Consider the following 21,075-nt stretch of genomic DNA (forward strand, 5'->3'; position numbering starts at 1 on the left):
CCAATGAACCCATTACTCAGGTTTGTGAGATGGGCAGTTGACACTAGTCGGGGCTGATTTGGAGATGGACACAATAATCAGTTCAGAGCAACAGTCGAGCCATGCCATCATGGCATGCCCCTGTATCCGGCCATGTCAGCAGCACAGAGGGGCAGGGCTCTAGGAAGAGGGGCACTTGGCACCTGATCAGTTACCACAGGGAATTCTGTTCCTGTCACTGGCATTTAGCTCCAGAAAAGCAGAGCAGGGATGGCGGCTGCTGTTGAACTCAGTTGGGCTTTCATGTCACTGTGGCTGTGCCGTGATATCAAACAGCCTCTCAGGTCATACAAAATGACAGTTGCTTCTAAACATCTGGGCCAGTTTCTCCCAGTATACTTCAAAAACTTCACTCACAGATTAAAATGCCTCATAGGCCCTCAAACCTGATTATCCAATCTTTGCACTATGGGAAAATACTGTCTCACTTCACATTGCACAGTGTTACAGTGTTTTCACTCACACTTGGTATTAGACAAGAGTAAAAAATATAATAAAAATAAAGAAATCCTGTTTATCTGGAAAGAATGGACCCAAACTAGAGGCTAAACTCAACTGTATGTGTGAAACAAATCCATGACTGATTCCTCCCCAAAGTTCTTCACAGCAGCGCTGTTTTCTGCCCCCTCATTGGCGTAACTCTCAATACAATTGTGTTCTGAGTCGCCCATGGCAATGGCCCAATCACTGCATGGCTTTGAAGTGGGCATATCTCCACTGGTGGGGGAGCAATGTTAAGTGTCCTGCAGGTAGGAGGCCAGGGGTGGGCCACAGAGGAGTTGGGGTGGGGACTGGAGACCATCGTGTGTGTGTGTGTGTGACTGTGTGTGTGTGTGTGTGTGTGTGTGTGTGTGTGTGTGTGTGTGTGTGTGTGTGTGTGTGTGTGTGTGTGTGTGTGTGTGTGTGTGTGTGTGTGTGTGTGTGTGTGTGTGTGGTGCGTGTGTGCGCCCGTGCGCAAACGACACTCTCAATGACACTGAATTTCAGGTGAATAACACCAAAGAGTGACACCCGTGTGAAGTGAGGGGCGCTCTTATCATCATACATCATCTCATTCTGGCCAATCACAATTTGCGTCCTCACTTTTTTCTTCAATGTTTGTGTTTACACATTTTTATTTATTTGATGGAGTAAATTGTATACTTGGAGCCGTGATTGTGGTTGTACTTACAGTACCTTACACTTTAAGTGAGACCAGTCCCCCCCCCATTTTCCCTCCTTTACCCCCATTGTTTTCCCTTACAATAACTGAACTAAAGTGAACAGTGTGATACATTTGACCTTTTTATTTTATTTTTGATACACAGGTATGCACAGTCAAATCCTGACATACTTAAAGGAGAATTCCATACTAGAAGGCTTTCTTACCTTTATTTGTAGTTGTTACGTCCCCACCAAAGAGGTCCAGGTGTTATTTTGTGCAAAAGCGCAATATTGGCTATTTCCCATACCATAAGCCCTCAATGAATTGCATTGCATTGCATTGAATTGAATGAGGCATAGGGTGTTGTGCTAATTCGCTTATTTCCATCACTCAAAAATAAATGTATATATCCTCTCTTCATAATGTAAATAGTATCCCAAGCGGCACACTTTACTACTTATTTCGAGGGAAATAAGCAAATTAGCACAAAAACCCAAACCCCATTGAGGGCTTATGGTAGGGGAAATAGCCAATAATGCACTTTTGTACAAAATAACACCTGGACTTCTTTGGTGGGGACGTAACAACTATACAAATAAAGGTAAGAAAGCCTTCTAGTATGGAATTCTCCTTTAAGTCTCTTGAAAGGCGCTATATGCTATTATTATACTTGCACTGTTGCACAAGCAGCACGCGCAAGTACTGTGGTCGTGCTCGTACGAATGTGCGTATGCTCTGAGGTATATGTTGATGGTGACATTATTGACATAATGAAGATGTTTCAATGTCGGGTTATAACTGGCTGTCGATGGTGACGTAATTAGGATATGTTTCAGTGTCGGCCTGTCGGATGAATTAAAGGTAATATCTGTATGTAATAACATGTAATGTATGTAATCTGACACCTATCTTTATTACATCACCACACCATCGAAAGCCAGTTATACCCCGGCATTGATACATATCTTAATTAAGTCACCATTAACATCAGTATATATACCTCCGAGCATACGCACATAAAAGCCAGCTGACCACAGTATAGTACTTTCAACTTACAACTTGCATATGCATACATGTATACATACAGGTTACCTGTTACCCAACCAATATTGAAAGTATATCGTAATTACGTCACCATTGACAGCCAGTTATAAATACTAAAGTCGGGTGACTTTAGTATTTAATTCCAATGTTTTACAGAGAGGCTGAGATTTGAACGTTCGTACCGGTCGACAGAGTACAGTTCTAGTTATTATTATTATTGCGACCATAGGTCGCAGTTTACCATGAAAACCTGCATTTCCTGTCAGTCACGCTGCCTTATGACATCACACCTCCATATATGGTCACACCTCGTGACACCATGCCTCCATATACAGTATGGTCACGCCTCGTGACATCAAGCCTCCATGGTCATGCCTCGTGACATCACGCCTTGTGACATGTCATGCCACCATACATCATGGCAGTCTCCATATAAGAAGATCACGACACTGACCTCATCAAACCCTGGATTGCCATAGCCTACATGGAGAAGACTGGATCATCACCTAGATCTGCATATATGGAGCCGGCCAGCAACTCTACATCTGACCTCAAACCCTTAGATCTCCATGGTTATTATTAATTTAAGAACACAGTCACAGTGTGTTGTTGTATAGTGTCCCAGTTCTGCACACTGTTTCACTGTGTACACATGTCCTTAGATGATTACTGTTGATGGACACTTGTGATTAGGACACTAAGTGTGTGTGTGTGTGTGTGTGTGTGTGTGTGTGTGTGTGTGTGTGTGTGTGTGTGTGTGTGTGTGTGTGTGTGTGTGTGTGTGTGTGTGTGCACGTGTGCCTCAACGTAATTGCATTTGTCCTGCCTCACTTGTCTGGTGCTACATCTACAGTAGGAGGAGGCTGGCTTGTGGAGCCGTCTGCCATAGTCACATTCTCTCCACCAGGCCCAATGGGCACGGCCATTGTCCCCGTTTCTCGAATCACCAAGAGAACAGCCCGAGACAGACTGCTGGCTCAAAATGTCAAATGCTAAACAGTCTGTAAATCAGAAGTGAAATCACTGAATATACCTTTAAGCTGGCATCATAAACAACGACTTGCTTGCTGAACCAAATTAACTTCTCTGACTCTGAGGATGAAAGTTGAAACTTCCACTTTGATTATTGAATGTTAGAAGTCACCGGCTTATACAGTGGTGGAATGGTGACATTTTGACACCTGGGTGTTGTTAACATCAACCCCGACATGCATGATTTTGGCTCCTGGTTTTCAAGCAGGACTTCATGCTACACAGCATTTTTCAAAACCTCATCCCTTCGTATTCTTTCAAGCTCATCTGGGTATATTGTGCAGTACAACTACAGTGTTCTATAACTGTCCACCAGCATTCCAGTGGAGAAGTTTGGCGTCTTGAGTGCTTTGCTGAGGGCTATTACTACAGTAACTGTTAAGGGAGTGCATTGCTCTTTAACTTTCTCTGTGCACAGTTCTTCCTGGGGGATTCACAACGTCCAGGTCATTGTGTAGTTAATATGAGTGGTGGACTGGAGGCCTCGCCACCGGCCTGTCACACAGTCATGAACTTTGGCTTATTATTTTGGAAACCGAAGGACTCTCACCTTTTTATGAAAATGAATACAAGATGGAAATTCAAAAATATGCCACTAGAATTGGTTTGTTTGATGTTGCCTACTTCAGTCCACGTCAATGTACATGATGTAAGACATGTACAAGGCAATACAAGGCAGACCTGCATTGGATTGAACTCTACTTGACTTTTTTTTCTCCCATTCTAGATAATGGACTAAAATGAAATAATCATGTGTCTATATAACATTAACTGCACAGGCTCTGAAGTTGCGGTAATTTGCAGCAACCCCCCCACCACCCCCCATCCCCCATCCACATTCAATAATTGATCTGGGAGTTGTCTCAGTTGTTTCAATCATTCAAAGTGTAATGTTCTCATCTGACCATCCCTACCATTTTAAGGGATGTCAGTATTGCAGCATGCTGTGTATAATGCACACCCTCTGGCGTCGGATGTGAATTTGTGAACTTATATGACTTACATCAGCCATAGCTGAATGGGTAAAGAGGCTGCCTGGAAACGGAAGGTTCCCCCAGGTTCGATTCCCACCCCCTGGCAATGAGTTAGTCGGGGTGTCCTGTCCCCCTGAGCAAGACACTTAACCCCTAACTGTCTGACCACTTGGGCAGCAATCAGCCGGGTGTTGCGGAAAGCAGAATTTCCCCTGTGGGATAAAATAAGTTTCATTCATTAGCTTATCTAACTAATAATTCTAGATATTGCATCCTCAAAATGTGTCCTCAAAATGTGAGGATGAAATGCGTCCTCAGATATTGCACGCTGTGATTGGCTGGAAGGTGTGTCATTCTGTGCTGTGATTGGCTGGAGGGTGTGTCATTCTTCTTAGCCACTTTCAACCTAGTGTCCCTATTTTGGGCATGTCATTACTTGCGCAAGCAGAGCGCGCAAGTACTAGTTTCGCCCAGGGCCCGTATGCACCGTCCCAGCACTTTTTGCTGGGACGGTGCATACACATCGAAAATGCTGGGACGGTGCATACGGCGCAAAGTAACCACAGTATGAGAGAATACCGCTAATCAATTTACAAATTACATATACATATACATAGAGGCAGTTCCTTTAATCCACCCGGCACTTGTATAACTAGCTGGTATAACTAGCTCTCAATGATGACGTAATAAAGATGTGGATTAAAGGACCCAATGCCAGAGTGTAATTGGTTTTCGATGGTGACGTAATGACGATATGTTTTAGTGTTGGGAAGATTAAAGGTAATGCTCATATGTATGTAATCTGGCACCACTGCCATATCAGGCACAAGTCATTACGTCATTTGCTGGGACGGTGCATACGCATCGAATATGCTGGGACGGTACACACGCATCAAAAGTGGCGCAAAGTAACCACAGTATACCGCTAATCAATTTACAAATTACATATACATATACATAGAGGCATTTCCTTTAATCCACCCAGCACTGATCGACATATACGTCACCATCGAAAGCCGTCACTCATGCGTAATAATGAATACGCATTTCAACTGTACAGAGATTACACAATGCGGAGGATGAAGGCGAGATTTATTGCAGGAAGGTTGATTACAGTATGGAGCTGGGATTGAGTGAATGGACAGAACAGGTGACTGATGCATGATAAACAGAATGATGAGGAGGAGACATGGTGAAGGAGCTTTGGCGTGAGCCCCCGTGGGGACGGGCCGGAGCCTCGGCTCGGATCCTGCCTGGCGAAGGCAGGGGGGCTCTTAAGCCTGCCCCCCTGGGGCCGACCTGGTGGAGCCTGCTGCTGGGCGGTGTCGGGGAGGTGGCGGGTACCTGAACGGATAGCAGAAGTGAGACAAGGAAGAGGAGGCGCCCTTATAAAGGGGCGCAGACAAAAGTAACGTTGATCTGATTGGAGCCGTTGAATGATGCGTAGTGAAACGTGACGAGTCCTAAATGAGCGTTTTAGGGAGACAGCGGGAAGCCGCTCCGCGCACTTGAGCCGATTCCTGAGCAAACGCAATGTGATAATCACACCCGTGAGAAGTGAGGGGCGCTGGTGAAAAAGGGCTAGCTCAAGTTGACTAGGTGATGGAAGGTCAAGTGAACGAACGGTGCCGGCATGAACAATAAATGCCGTGAATGATAGGAAAAGAGGCGTAAAGAGGGACAATATGGCAAGCATTTTCCCTTCATTGACAGTTGTCAATGTAATAATGGAGCGTTCTTTCTTGGCCACTACAGAGCTACGAGCTCACGACGTGAGGGTCTAACGTCGATCAGGGGGTTAGACGTAATATGAAAACCCGGAAATAAACCACAGCAAAATGTTACTTATTGAGCTGATGGTGGGAGCTCCGACCTGTGAAGCTCACACGGCTTGTAGATCAGCTAATTCAACGTGTTCACGCTCGGCGGCGTCAACTCCGCGGGTGCGCAGGAGCAGAAGCACCCACGGGCCACTGGCAAAATAATGAGCCAATATCAATATGCAGTATATGCACCCACTGTCCACTGAAAGGAGAAACACTTTCCTCGTACGTTAAATGGTACGTCAATAAACGACCGCCACAAGCGACTGCTTTACTGTTTATCGTTGATCAAGGTACCAACCGAAAAAACAGGACTACGATTACGATCTCACCACAATCCGCATGATTGAAGCATGAAATTGAGCAGTAGCAGATTGCTGTGGCAAGAATGAATGGGGCACCGAGTTGCCATGTTGGAGGAGACGAGCGGCCAGGTCCGCGAAAACAAGCCACAAAAACTAACTTGAATCATTATGAAAACGATCCGACAGCGTCAGATAGTTTACCATCAAACCGTGGGTTTAAACAACGGCGTTCACCCGGCAAGTGATTAAATAAAACAAGCCTGAGACGCTTATAATGAGCGGACGTGGCAACATGCCTGACGGGCACCGGACATACTCAGAGTAGTCTAGTGATAGTGGCGACGCTAGTGTTGACTCCCGTGGCAACAATGGAATGCGGAAGTGCTCGTTCTATCTCAAGGGATAGTTCCGCCAAAGGAACAATGTTTGGAACTAGACGAAGCGTGTCGCCACTCTACACTGTGGACAGACTAGACGCCGTGTATGTTTTTAGACCTGCAGCCTTGATCTATGCTACGTTCACATGATGACCAGTAGCCTACTACCATGAAAGCAACGTTTAATGCATGATCGCCCAGACGCCACCTGTAGCAGTAGCGAGACTGGTGGCATAAGGCATGGCAGCAGTAGAATGAGTAGCCTTTGAATACAGCAACGCGCGATATACAATAGCACTCAAGGAAGCAGCAACAAGCAAGCAAGCAGGGGAAAAAGGGGCTATTGCGTGCGGAGGCAGTATCGGAACGGAATCGAAATTAGGCTGTTAGCAGTTACGTTTGTTTTGTGAGTTGAACCATCCAGGTGGATAAATAGCAGTAGCGAGCAATTAGAATGATACTGTATCTGATGGAGGCATGCAGGGCCTGGGACGCTGGCGAAACACCCGTCGGTGTGTCCTGGGATGAAAGCTGCGGCCGTGGAGGAATTTTGTTGACTCCATGTTGAACTTGGATGGAAATGACGGATGATGATGGTGAGCTGCGAGCTCTCGATCGTGTCTGTGTGCTACCTGAACGGATAGCAGAAGTGAGAGGAGGCGCCCTTATAAAGGGGCGCAGACAAAGGTAACGTTGATCTGATTGGAGCCGTTGAATGATGCGTAGTTCCATCTCTCAGTTGAAATTACGTATATAACTAACACGAGTATGAGAGACAATTTACAATAAATAATTAAATAATTATACTCTATACTGTACGTGATAACATATTTTATTTCAGTTTATATACCTTTTTTTTCATCGGATATCGATGATTTATTTTTCTTTGAGAAACTAAAAAGCGATCCAGAATAGTTCTAAATCGATAAAACTATATTTATTTTATAGATAGAAACTTGTACCATACTTAATAATAATACTTTTTTAAATGCATAAAGTTAGTAGGTAGGTAGCAAATGGTTAAACCTAATAATTCAACATTTCAAACGTTCCTTCACAGAGAAACTGAGATTTGACAGTTTGTAGCGGTCGAAAGTACTTCCGCGCTCTGCTTGCGCACTAGTAGGCCATTTATGGCCTACTAGTGCGCACTGCGCAACAAGCAAGTATGCACTCGACAGAGTGCAGTTCTAGTTATAGATGTTTTCAATGTTTAAAAAAAAATCCACATTTGTCACATTGCTTCGCTTAGTGACACTGAGTTTTACAAATGTGTTTGAATTGATTTAGCACTTTACAAAATCGGCATTGGATCCAAAAATCTGGCATCAGTCGGACTCTTGCATAAGGAATTCTACAGTACATCATCTTGGACCTAAAGATTCACGAGTGAAGCTCAGCAGTGCGTGTGTACTGTGTAGCTTGGTGGCTCTTTTCACAGGAAAACCTCCCTCAGCACAAAATAGAAACGGGCCAAGTGGCCAACACCACCTGGCTGGTTTATCTCACCTGGGATCTCATATAAATATATAATAGTTTGCAAGTTCTTCTGTACATCTTTCTGGATATGCTTGATGTCTTTGCTTCTGTCCTTAGAACACCCCTCTCACAAATCACCATGGAACTGTGTAACGTTGGATTGTGTACACCTGTGGTTGTACTACAGGGGTACAGAGGTACTACAGGGGGTACGTGAAAGAAAGTGGACACATCTTAAAGTAAATGTGCTCAGGGTGATCTAATTAAGCAATATTACATGAGAGAGTATGCGTTCCCATCATTAATGGCATGCCTGCATTGCTGCATTTATACATTCAAGAGTATTCAAATAAAACAATAGCAGATCTACAAGCTCAAACGCGTTGTTACTTTTGTATGACAAGTCACACTGTAGTATGTCAAAGTAGGGCATTCATTTTCCAAATAAAAGACGGGCAACGCCCGACAGCAACGATATGCTAGATATAAGTTTTCTATAGCAACATGTAGTCGGGTAATGGGGATACTTCGATCCAGAAATCAGCAAAAGGGGGTACTGAAGCCAAAAAGTTTGAGAACCCAGCCCGATCTCAGTCTATGGGGAGGTATTTCAGTGTCATATGTACGGATTTTGGGGTTTTCTAGTCGTGTACTATTCCTGTGAGACCGGGTTGGGGAACCACTGGTGTACACTGTACACCGGTTGTATAGTGCATTTGCAGTATGTACTGTGTGCCTTTCTCCAAAGTGCTTTACATTATGTATTTAGTATTTACCCATTCATAATTTCATACACACATTCAAACACCGACAGCAGAGGAAAACATGCAAGGCAGGCACCAACCTGCTCATTCACCATATTAATCACACAGTGGCCATCTTGCCATTAAGTTAATGAAATACCACCCTGTTGCCACCCTGCTTTTTGAGTGGTGCAGCCACTCCAAGGAACAGCAATGTATTGTGTGTCTGTCTGTCCCTATGTTTAGGGTACAGGTGACAGTGGCGCTGTTGAGCTTCACACTGTGCACAGGGGCACAATGGGAAGCTGAGTTTTTAGTGTTGGTGTAACACCAGCACAGAACACAGTGCAATACAGACTACGGTGTAGCTCATGCACAGGTGCATGATGAGAGGCAATACAGACTCGATACAGACCCCAAGCAGGAACCTGCCCATTCCAAAATGGCCACTCTACACCTGAGCCAGTGGCGCCAGTTGATCTGTGTGCATCATTCATGCCACACCTAGTTTCATTCATGCCAGTTTGGTTTCTGTGGCTTTATCTGTTGACCAAGCTACATAGCATAGGCTCTGGGGGAGGTTGTGAACTCTGTACACAGATTTGTGTGCTTTTGGAGGTGCTCTGCTGGAACAAGCTTGGGTGAGACGTATTGGCTGCTGTGTGGAGGGACTGACATTGTAAAGATTCTGAGCATGCAGACATAACACTTCTCTGAACAAAAATATGATGATCCTTGATTCCATACAGCTTTGATGAAGCATATTTCTAGGTTTAAAGGATTTAACCAAATGCCAATCTGCAAGCTCCACAAGCTTGTGAATCTGCTTGTTTTAAATAAAAAATCACACCCATGCCGTGTGAAGTGAGGGGCGCTCTTATCATACATCATCATGACATTTCATGTCGATTTGCTCAGACACATATGACGTAAATTCTCCATTCATTGTAAATGGGAATTTAATGTTTGTGTGAGACGGAAATCTAAACGGCTCCCTTGCAATTGTTTGGCTTAACCACACTGCTGAGCTGTGCTTGCAGCTTTGTTATTGGGATACCTTGACTTATGTTAACACTGCTTTGTTTATTGATTATTGCACTATGGAATCAACATGCACACTCAAGTTGAATATGTATTTGAGATCCACTATGCTATTATTATTTTATTTTTTTTTAAGATATTTTTTTGCGGCTTACGCCTTTTATTGATTTTTGAAGGGACAGACAGTAGGCTGACAGGAAACGGGAGAGAGATGGGGGGATGACATGCAGTAAAGGCCGTGTCGGGTCCGGGAGTCGAACCCGCGGCACACTGCGACTGGATTACCAGTCCGGTGCCCAGACCGTTACGCTACGGCCTGGGCCCACTATGCTATTATTGTGCCATTTCTAGTTTGTTTTTAACTTTTTATATAATATATAATCCATTTTTCAATCAATGTTTTTATGCTGATAGACTATTAGTTTTTTATACTGATAGATAGATAGATAGATAATCAATTAATTTTATGTTGCGTATGTATGGATGGACAGACAGACTATCTGTTTTTATCCTGCTGTTCTATCATGTGAGTGTGACATTCAGTTCAGAGGCTACTCGATGGTGAATTAGTATTGTAACATTTTCCTTGGCTTTGACTGCTTCAGTTCAGACAGAACATCGGACATACTGTATACACCTTGGCGTGGTGGAAGGAGGTGGTGGGGGATCTTTGCCTTTTTTCCGTTGCTCGTTATACAGGCCACTGACTAATATGTATCCAGCCAGGTTGGTCATTCTTCGTATTATCATTTGCGCTGCGCACACGCTTTTGTAAACGAGGTGCTAAGCAAGGTTTGTTTTGGTAGATATTAATCAATCCGTCCACTCCATGTGCGTGCACACTGCACAGCTGCACGCTGTTTCACCCACTGATGGTTAAAAGTTATATCGAGTGATGTTTGAATATTACAAACTTTCCAAATAACTTTAGTATTCAATGTTTCGCCGTTTGGCTTCGTCAGGTGCTTGCATACAGCTATATATATATATATGTGTGTATGTTACATCGAACATTCTATTAAGTCAACTGTGCTTAACTCCAAAGCCACCGCTCACTTCACATTATGGTGTGATTTTTAAGGGGCACTAGCCCCTCCTATATACAGCGTTTGTCCCCACACGTCTCAAGATTTGATGATGTATAATGATAAGAGTGCCCCTCACTTCACACGGGTGTGATTCTTATTATTATCATATTATTATTATTTTAGTTTTCTTTTTTTATCTCCTTTTTTTTCAACTGGCACTTAACCTTAAAGGATTTCTAACAGGGCTTGTGCAGTGTGTAAGTAACACGGCAGATACTGTCCACTGTAGTCAGAATGTACATAAAGTATAAATGTGATGACGTATTTAGGACCAATTGACTACAGCCCTCGGGTTGTTTGCATCTGCTTTGCTAGCTACATGTACAGTATATGCAGCACAGCAAGGAGATGTGATGTGACATTACTGCTTCCAGCAGCATATTTGTCCCAGTATCTCTGAAGGTACATTGGGAAGCATTCAGATGTACAGAAGAAAGGCGGAGCAATGGCTGTGATGAGTTGTGAGCTTGTAGATCTGTTACTTTCAGCATTAAGTGTAAAATGACTTTCTTCCAAACATTTTAGTCTAGACGTAGTTTTTATTTGTTGACGAAATTGTCAATATATTTAGTCCCATAAGATCTTTATTACGTTTTTTACTGTGTAAAAATGTAGAGAAGTGCCCTTCTCAGTATTCTATAACTATCCGTAGGCTTTAGTTTAGCCTATATTATGTTTTTATTGGCTATTATATTAACTATTAGCTACAGTATTATATATCTTAACAATATTGACAAAGCACTTGTTAACTGTTAAGCTTTTAGTTCTGTTCAGGGAAAAACCATGTCATAGGACTTAGTCAAAGTTAAATCCACCACTGCCCACTGTATTTATTTTTTATTTTATTGGTAGGCTATCTGTCTTGAGAAGCAGGTATAGATAGATAGATAGATAGATAGATAGATAGATAGATAGATAGATATTCTGCATGAGTAATGGTGACTGGCATGGCCACAGTGGTCTGCCGGCCCCCCTCCATACTTAAAATTTACTTTCAAAATGGTGCAAGAACCCTGTTATGTGTTGGGCCTTTGAGGATTTGTGTTGTTTAAAATAGATTAAGGCATTATATTAACCACACATTAACTATTCCTGTTGCCATTTAGCACAAAATGCCATATAACACAAAATCAATTGCCTTTTCTAATGACTAACTTAAACAGGAGAGGGATGGGAGCGGGAGTAATTTCAAGTGGGAGTGGGATGGGATCAGGAGTCATTCTACAGGAGTGGGACAGGATGGGATTTTTTTTAAACTCTGGCCCAGGATTGGGACAGGACAGGATTTTTTCTGTGAGAGTGAGACAGGACAGGAGTGAAAATCCACTCCCATGTCAGTCTCTATAATACACTGTAGGGTCTTGTCCCAGGTCTGCCAGTTTGTTAGCCAGCATGGTGGGGGAGTCTTATGGTTTTAATGGCAGAGCTGTAATCAATAAATTACAGCTTGTGCAGGAAAGAGGAGCAGATGTGATCCTTTACTAGCCTCCATGACCACTAAGCTAAGCACTACCGGGCACGGGCAGTAGTCGTTTAGGCCAGCTGGGGAGAAGTTCTTGAAATGAAACATACAGTGATATCTCAAAGACAATGTTGTATGCTTTATGCTATTGCTAAGTGAAATGGAGACATGCAGTGTACTAAAGTATGATGCGACCAGTGGAAGTGCTTAGTTCAAAGTTCGGTCTCGGTGTGATGTTATTGTTTTCCATTAATTCCCCATTTCACAGTGATGATTTATAATGCGTGATTGATTGATGAGTGAGTGATTGATTATGATGAATCGATGATCCTGTGTGTGTGTGTGTGACTGTGTGTGACTGTGTGTGTGTGTGTGGGGTTGATTTTCCAACTTCTGTTAGTAATAGCATTGAAACGACAGTCGTACAAATTATGATGCTGGTGAAAGGGCTGTCTGCTTTTAAAGCAATGGTGTTAGAATGGTAAACCTGTGGCAATGTTGCTGTTTGGCTGATGAAGGAGCGCAAACATGTTGTCGTCGTCCCTCTGTAAACAAGCACATTCTTGAGCCATAACTGAGAGGGAGGCTTGACATTTTGCTGTGCGCAGGCATGTGAAATAGGCGAGTGTTGAATGAGAATGGGATCTTTTATTAGCAGTCTGTTATCAGCAGCCCTTTGTGAAAGCACTTGTTCTGCTGGCTTTGTGATGGGTAAACAGTAAAGTGTTGGTAATGAACATATAATTGTGTGTGTGTGTGTGTGTGTGTGTGTGTGTGTGTGTGTGTGTGTGTGTGTGTGTGTGTGTGTGTGTGTGTGTGTGTGTGTGTGTGTGTGTGTGTGTGTGTGTGTGTGTGTGTGTGTGTGTGTGTGTGTGTGTGTGTGTGTGTGTGCGCGCGCTTTGCTTGCGTGCTTGCATGCATGCTCACTCAGAAAGAGCTGATAGAGTGCTTATCTTCCAAGCTTTTCGGCATAATATTTCCAGTCTTTATGTGGCTCCCTACTGTACGCAGCTTAGCTCAACCACTGCTAATGTTGAGAAGTCAGTTGGCCTCACAGAGCATGGTAGTTCCAGCCAGAATATGAGATATAATTCCCATACACTCTTGAAGTATCCACAATATTTGTTCCAGCCGAGGATGGATCAGGCTCCTTGAGCTTAGCCTGTCCTACTTTATCTTTCACGGACGTCGCCTTCTGTGTGACCATTGACGGGTACGTCGGGTAGGTCTCCAGCAGTGTTGATTTCGTCGACTACCTTTTTTCATTGACGAAAGCTAATGGAAAATAAGCTATGATGACTAAGACTAAATATATTGACAATTTCGTCAACAAATAAAAACTACGTCTAGACTAAAATGTTCGGAAATAAGTCATTTTACATTTGGTTGCATGCTGAAAGTAATAGATCTACAAGCTCACAAACGCATCACAGCCATTACGACGGCATCAAGACCTGACAAATTGTTAATCGACTAAATCAACTGTAGATTTAGTCAACTAAAATCTTATGATATTTAACACTAAAACATTCCAGGTGACTCTACTAAATGAAAACGATTCAAAAGACTATGACTAAAACTTATTACTTATTAAAAAAAAATGTTTAATCAACACTGGTCTCCAGCTGCTGTTTTGTTTATTTGGCTCAGGTTTCTCCAGTATTGATGTGTGGTGGCAGTGCTGCCTGTCTGTGATCCTTGAGTGGACAAGTGCAGATTGGAAATGATTAAAGTGCAGATGATCTACTGACTTATTCATAAACTTTGTTTAATATTGCATTGAACCCTTATTGCCACATATGGTGGTGTTGTATGTCTGCAGAGAGACTTCCTCAGCTGCTAAACAGAAAGACTGCATATTTTATGGCAGCAAAACAATTAGCTGCCTGCCACGCCCCTTTTATGATCAGACGTCCACAGATGAGTCTTGTATGATGAGCAGATTGAGCACAGCTGTGTTATTATAGCACCCGATTACATGGCAACACGCATCAGAGTCGGATCCCCAAGTTAAATGGATCACAGAATGTATGAGGAATTGATGCACGGTAGCTAAGCTCGACCAGTGGTTGGTTTGCACTTGACAGATTCGGACTGTCGCTTCTACAGTCAAATCTTAACTCCTCTCCTCTCCCTGTCAGCAGCTAAGTAGGCCTACAAGCACTCAAGTTCTGTATTTAAGTACAACTTTTACTCAGTATTTCTATTAGTATTATACATCTACTCCACTATATCTCAGAGGCAAATATTGTATAATGTGTAATACAATTATTTGAAACTTTAGTTACTATACCGGTAGTTACTTTGTAGATTTTGATCATTACAAAACATGCATTAACCACTTTAGCCGTAGAGCTACTATTTTCAAATGATTTGTATACATATTGAACTTGTGAAATATGTATAGTATGTGTGTACAGTATATTGTGAAATACTAGACTTTTATTTTGTGGTATCTATACTTTTACAATTTAAAATGTCAGTACTTTTCCCCGGCACTGCCTGTCTGTCAGTGAGCCGCCCAGAGGTGGGGAGGGTGCCAACAGCAGGTGGTCTGCCACTGGCACCGTGGCACGTTAGCAACACTTCCCCATGATGTGAGATCCAACCCTAAGCTAACCTCAATTTATCCTCTGCTCCTCAGAGCTGCCCAACAGTTATGCACATTGTCATGTTCAAATGGGGACTGATCCCACAGCAGCTGAGGGGAGGGATGAAACACCTTACACACTGGCTGCAGTTCTGATTGTAATGGGAAGTGCATTCCATAGTTTTGGAGCCAGAAGGGCGAAGAGTTTGGGACGTGTGGAGCGTTGTCTCTGCGTTTTAGCGAAGGTACTTCCAGCTTCCCTGCGTCGGCTGATCTGAACGCAGGAGAGGGTTTGCAGGGTGCGATCAGACTTGCAAGATATGGGGGTGCCAAACATTTGGTTGCTTTGAATGCCACCATCAGAGTTTTGTGCGGGCAGCAATAGGGAGCCAATGGAGGGAGCGGAGAAGGGTGGTGACATGTGAGAATTTTGGCTGGTTGAAAACCAGGCGTACTGCGGCATTTTGGATCAATTGGAAAGGCTTACGTTTTTCTGCCTAAGACAGGACTGGACAACCTTTTTTATAGTCACAGACAGCCTAGGACGAGATCGGGCGAGATTAAGGTTTTTATAGTGTTAAAAAATGAATTTTTGTTGTGATCGTCGCTAAGCAACGGGTCCCTTCCGCGTTCGTGACATCATCTGTTATTTTCCATGCACTGGTTCCTGGCTATTGCGTATCCAAAAAACGCTTTGTATTGGAATTGAGCTCAGATTGAGGTGATCATACAAAACATCCATGTTTTCGGAGGTGAATAAAAAATGATCGCGAACATGCAGGACTGTTTCCAATTCTTGCTTCCTAAAGGGGTCGTGCAGGCTGAAAGCTGTGGCAGTCTAAGCCACCACTAGATGGTGCTGTTGGGCAGGGAAAGAGTGCGCATGCCGGTAGGTCAGTAAGGAGGGAGTTACAATTGTCAAGTTTTGACATGACTGATGTCTGGATAAGGAGCTGGGCTGACTCCTGGGTGAGGAAGGGTCTGATTCGTCGAATGTTTGTAGAGTGTAAACCTACAGGATCGAGTGATGGCTATAAGGTGTGCTTTGAACGAGAGCTGTCTGTCCAGGACAACACCAAGGCTGTTGGGACAGACGTTACCAAGGTGTACCATCCTTAATTCCTCTTCGATGTTTCCATTTTGACTCTAGACAGGCCTGCCCAAAAGTTATTAGTGCAGCTGCGCCCGGCAGCCGGCTAAAACTAGAGTTCTCAACAGGCCCACTTGTCCATTCAAACTCTGGACGGGCCTGCCCCAAAGTTATTAGTGCAGCCGTGCCCGGCAGCCAGCGAAAACTAGAGTTCTCAACAGGCCCGAAAATTAAGGCCTGGCCCTACCTGGACCCTCATCAAACACTGTACACTCAAGATAATGTCCCCGCTACCACCCTTAGATCTCCATATACTGTATGGAGCTGACCTGTTCTGACACTCCATATGTTGATCTGACCTCATCAAACCCTGTACACTGAAGACATGCTCCTTATATGGCCAGTACAGAATTCATTCCATATGTTGATCTGACCCCCATGCCAACGCGCCATCACCCAGGCAGATGCCCTAAATCTCTCAATATGCACCTGTTGGTATTCACTATAATTTGAGTATGGGTCTGTGGTAGGCTACCGTTGTGCAAATCTTGCTTGCGTTCCTCGGCCGCGTGCACGCGCATACAGCACAGAAAACCACCCAATGATAGAACCGCAGAATTTTGGATTTTTATTAACTTAAGTTTAATTAATTAAGTTATGTCAAATCAATTAAATTTGCCATAAGCAGACTTCAATCAAGTTATTGAAACATCTGAGCTATATGTCCATATAAATCCCATTCGAGATATCTACTACAATGGGTTCTAAATGTTTTAAGTGTCCTATTATATAAGTTTGAAACTCAAATTGGTTACGTCATCCACATATGTCGGGGTTGTCGCTCGGCCAATCAGGGATTGTGTATTTTTGGTGGCGTTGCTCGGCCAATCAGGGATTGTGTATTTTTGGTGGCGTTGCTCGGCCAATCAGGGATTGTGTATTTTTGGTGGCGTCGCTCGGCCAAGCAGAGCACTACGTATGTTTGTGGCTCCCACCACCAATTGGATTTAGAGGTGTTCCGATACCGATACTGGTATCGGATACTCGGTCGATACTAGCCTAAAGTACTCGTACTCGAGTATCTGAACCGGGCCCGATACTTTGAGACGAGTACTACAACATTCAATTGACACTGGCTGAACGCTCAATGCAACGGGAGCAAGTCTGACCCAACACGGCAGCAAAATGAGCAAAGCGCCCAAAACGGCTGATCTACAAGCATAAATGACAACTGACAAGTGTAGAACGGAGATCCATCGGCATCTATGTTTATATTCGGCGGGGGACACTATCAGATTAATTAATTAACATTTTGATAGTTATAGTTGTCCTTTCTACTTGTAGCAGGAGCACATTAAAAGTATTTATTTCATTTATATCAGACCACCAGGTCGAAAAAAAGTACTCCATGAAGTGTAGATTTGTGTCTGTGTAGCCTATATTCAGCGGGCAGCATTATTAGATTAATAAATGAGCATTAATTAACCTACGTTGTGAGTCTCCACGTCTCGTTGCGCAGGTCATTAAAAGTTATTTCCATCAGACGAGTTCCAAAATAAAAGAGTGCCAGCTTTTATTTTGCCGTAAAGAAAACTGGCATGTCAGTGTTTTTTTTCTTTGCAACAGCTTCCCCACCCCTCCCCCGTGGGAGGAGCAGGGAGTCAGCGACCATAGGTGATTTCTTTTGCCTCGAGCATAATGAAAGAAAGGCACCTATACAAGATCAACATTTTTCTTTCAAAACGATGATAATAATAGTGTGTTTGAATCGAACAAAATGTTTCATTGCTAATAAGAAAAAAAAATAACATTTTGGATTTTTTTCTAAATCATTTCAGGCTATTATCATTGTGGTAATTCAACATTACAGTATCATTAGAAGTTAGGGTGACCAGATCCAAACTGTTCATTTGAGGGACAGAAGTACCGCTTGTGTGGGACCACTTGTCCCACACAAGCGGTACTGCAGTACCGGGTTAGCAACGTACTACTTGAGTTTCTATCAAATGCCTTGATGTCATATTCGACCATAGGCCTATTGGCTATATCATTTATAAACTCCTCTGGTGTCTCACATTTTGTTTTAAAATCATGCTTCATTTTTAACAGGCTTAAAAACACATCTTGCAGGAAGAGACAATGAGAGAGCTTTACAACAGAAGGCCAACTATTAGGGGACTACCTATTAGGGCATTTGAACACTGATGCAATTGCCTGCCAGTCACAATGTGGGACAGGGTCTCAATGTGAACACTGATGCCTGCCAGTCACAATGTGGGACAGGGTCTCAATGTGAACACTGATGCCTGCCAGTCACAATGTGGGACAGACAGGGTCACAATGTGAACACTGATGCCTGCCAGTCACAATGTGGGACAGACAGGGTCTCAATGTGAACACTGATGCCTGCCAGTCACAATGTGGGACAGACAGGGTCTCAATGTGAACACTGATGCCTGTCAGTCACAATGTGGGACATACAGGGTCTCAATTTGAACACTGATGCCTGCCAGTCACAATGTGGGACAGACAGGGTCTCAATGTGAACACTGATGCCTGCCAGTCACAATGTGGGACAGGGTCTCAAACTCTCAATTTGTGGGATGCCTGAAAAGTCTTGGAAAAGAGGGACTGTAGTACAAAGCATGAAAATGAAATTAAATAGGAGAAAAAAGGGGGTAAAATAAGTGGTTACTCAACAAAAATAAAAAGTACTCGTATCGGTGAGTACTTAAAAGAAAGTACTCGTACTCGTACTTGGTCTGAAAAAAATGGTATCGGGACATCTCTAATTGGATTGGCTCCGTATGTTGGTGCCGTCGCTCAGCCAATCAGGGATTGACTGATGACGTAACTATGTATGTTTATGTAAAAACGGTGGTTCCTCATTGGCCGAGGAGACCACCAAAAATACACAATCCCTGATTGGCAGAGGTAGTCACCGACATACGCAGCCGAAAACGGTACTTGCGCTCTGCTCGCGCAAGTAATAACTGGATGCATTTCCAACTTGTATCGTTCCAAGTAGGCCAGTGACTAATGGGCACAGCTCTAGTCATGTAAATTATGTGTTCTTATATTATAAGAACACAGAGAATGGATTAAATAGACAGAATAGGGGATTTTCTATGTCAATATGCGTTGTATCATATTCATAATTATTGTTTTTATAGACTGATAAATGCATCAACAGCCTGTTCCCTTTAAGAGGTTTAAAACAATAATACTTCATGATGTGTGGCAGTTAAAGTACAGTACCCACTCCAAGTGGTGCACTCAAGTGGGTGCTGGTACAGTACACTTCTCTGAGTTGAGTGCATTTGAATACTAACAATGTTTAGTTCTATGCATGCAAGGAAATATAAACACACACACACAATTTCTCTCCAAAATGAATATGATAGACTATGATTAAGGATTACTGTCATTGTAATCTCACACACCATACCTGCAACTGTCATTAGCCCTCAAAATCTTCTCTTTAATTCGTCCAGGGACCACAAAGGGGCGCTCTGTGGGCCGCATTTGGCCCGCGGACCGCCAGTTGAATACCCCTGGACTACAGTATTGTACTTCGTTCTGTGACGTGCGTACATGGGCACCCACTGCTCCCTGTGGAAACAATTGTCTCAGCGACAATTAGACCAGGGTGCAATGGAAACATGTGCAGCCAGTGAGCCACTGTGGAAAACAATGCTACATATGAATCACCTGCATGTACTGTATTAGTGGAAACTACCCAGACATCCACGACCGTTAAGTAAAATGTAATCTCTCATTTAGCCAATAATTGACGTAGTTTAGCGAATAACAAATATGATTTGCTGTGTAATCATCTCAGCGAATCACTGAGTGGATACTATGATCACATGGTGCAAGAAACGTATAATCTTAGTGGGAACTACTAGTGAAACCGTGGCAGTGTGCACGCTGGCGATATGTTTACCCATCTTACAAATTACAATAGAGATGAATTGATATTTTTGCCTGCCGGCCTTTGATATGCCTGCCTCCCTGTTTCTGGCTTACAAATACAATGTCATGGAAGTCATGAAGATTCCTATAACACGGTAATAAACACAGACAGAATAAATTCATAAACGCTGTTCTGTTCTTGTTCTCCTCGTATGTCTGCAGTGGGACATGGAGATGGCGAGATCACCCTGGCTAACCTCTAGAATGTATAGAGCTGAATGGCTACTTAAAGTACAGCGCTCAGCAAAGGAACTGCGTTGTTGTTGGGGGGACGGACACCATAGACATTCTAGCGCTAAGGATATTAGGCGGTAGGCGTTCTGCAGCCGGCTTCTGTATACAGTAGTCTCAGCTGCGGTGGGACATTCCTCACTTTATCATCATCTGCTTTTACAAGGAGTCCACTGCATTTACTGTACGTCACACACCTGAACAAACTGCTACATGTAGATGTAACAATGAGATCTAATATGTTTTGCGGCAGGATTAGTGCTTGATCATTACATGATGTCTGAGACAATTCAAGCAGAAAAATACTTTGCAATGTTTTTCTTTTTACGTGATAGTTTTCTTTATTCTGGATACATTTTACTGCAGGTTTCTCCCCAGAAAACACTTTCATTTGACAGTTTCAATGAACAGGTGATAACTCCAAGAGCCCTCATGAAGGCTTAGGGCCGATTCATACTCCTATTTTAGAGCCGAATAAAAGTCGGTTCGGCGCTGTAGAGCCTACAATTTGACGTCATTTGAGGTTCGGGGGGGCGGGTACCCTCCTAAAGTCGGCTCTTCGGTGCTACTGAAAATTTCTGACGAGCCGAAATCATTTCGGCACTACAGCGCCGAAACAGCGGTAAAATTGGAGTATG

The 21,075-nt window shown here is 43.3% G+C and overlaps 1 protein-coding gene across 2 annotated transcripts in view; it reads left to right on the top strand.

Moving 5' to 3' along the window:
* otud7a (OTU deubiquitinase 7A) overlaps positions 1-21,075 on the top strand; it is a 60,427-nt gene that overhangs the window by 1,254 nt on the left and 38,098 nt on the right. The window contains exon 1 of one of the 2 annotated variants that reach the window (XM_083763621.1): positions 13,601-13,773. The exons of the other annotated variant lie outside the window; for it this stretch is intronic. The gene's annotated coding sequence lies outside the window, so the exon portion shown is untranslated. Of the gene's footprint in view, positions 1-13,600; positions 13,774-21,075 lie in introns of those variants that run through there. 2 annotated transcript variants of the gene reach the window in all.

This window comes from Protomyctophum parallelum (genome assembly GCF_964188405.1).
Source record: "Protomyctophum parallelum genome assembly, chromosome: 4".
In the NCBI taxonomy this organism is placed as follows: Eukaryota; Metazoa; Chordata; class Actinopteri; order Myctophiformes; family Myctophidae; genus Protomyctophum; species Protomyctophum parallelum.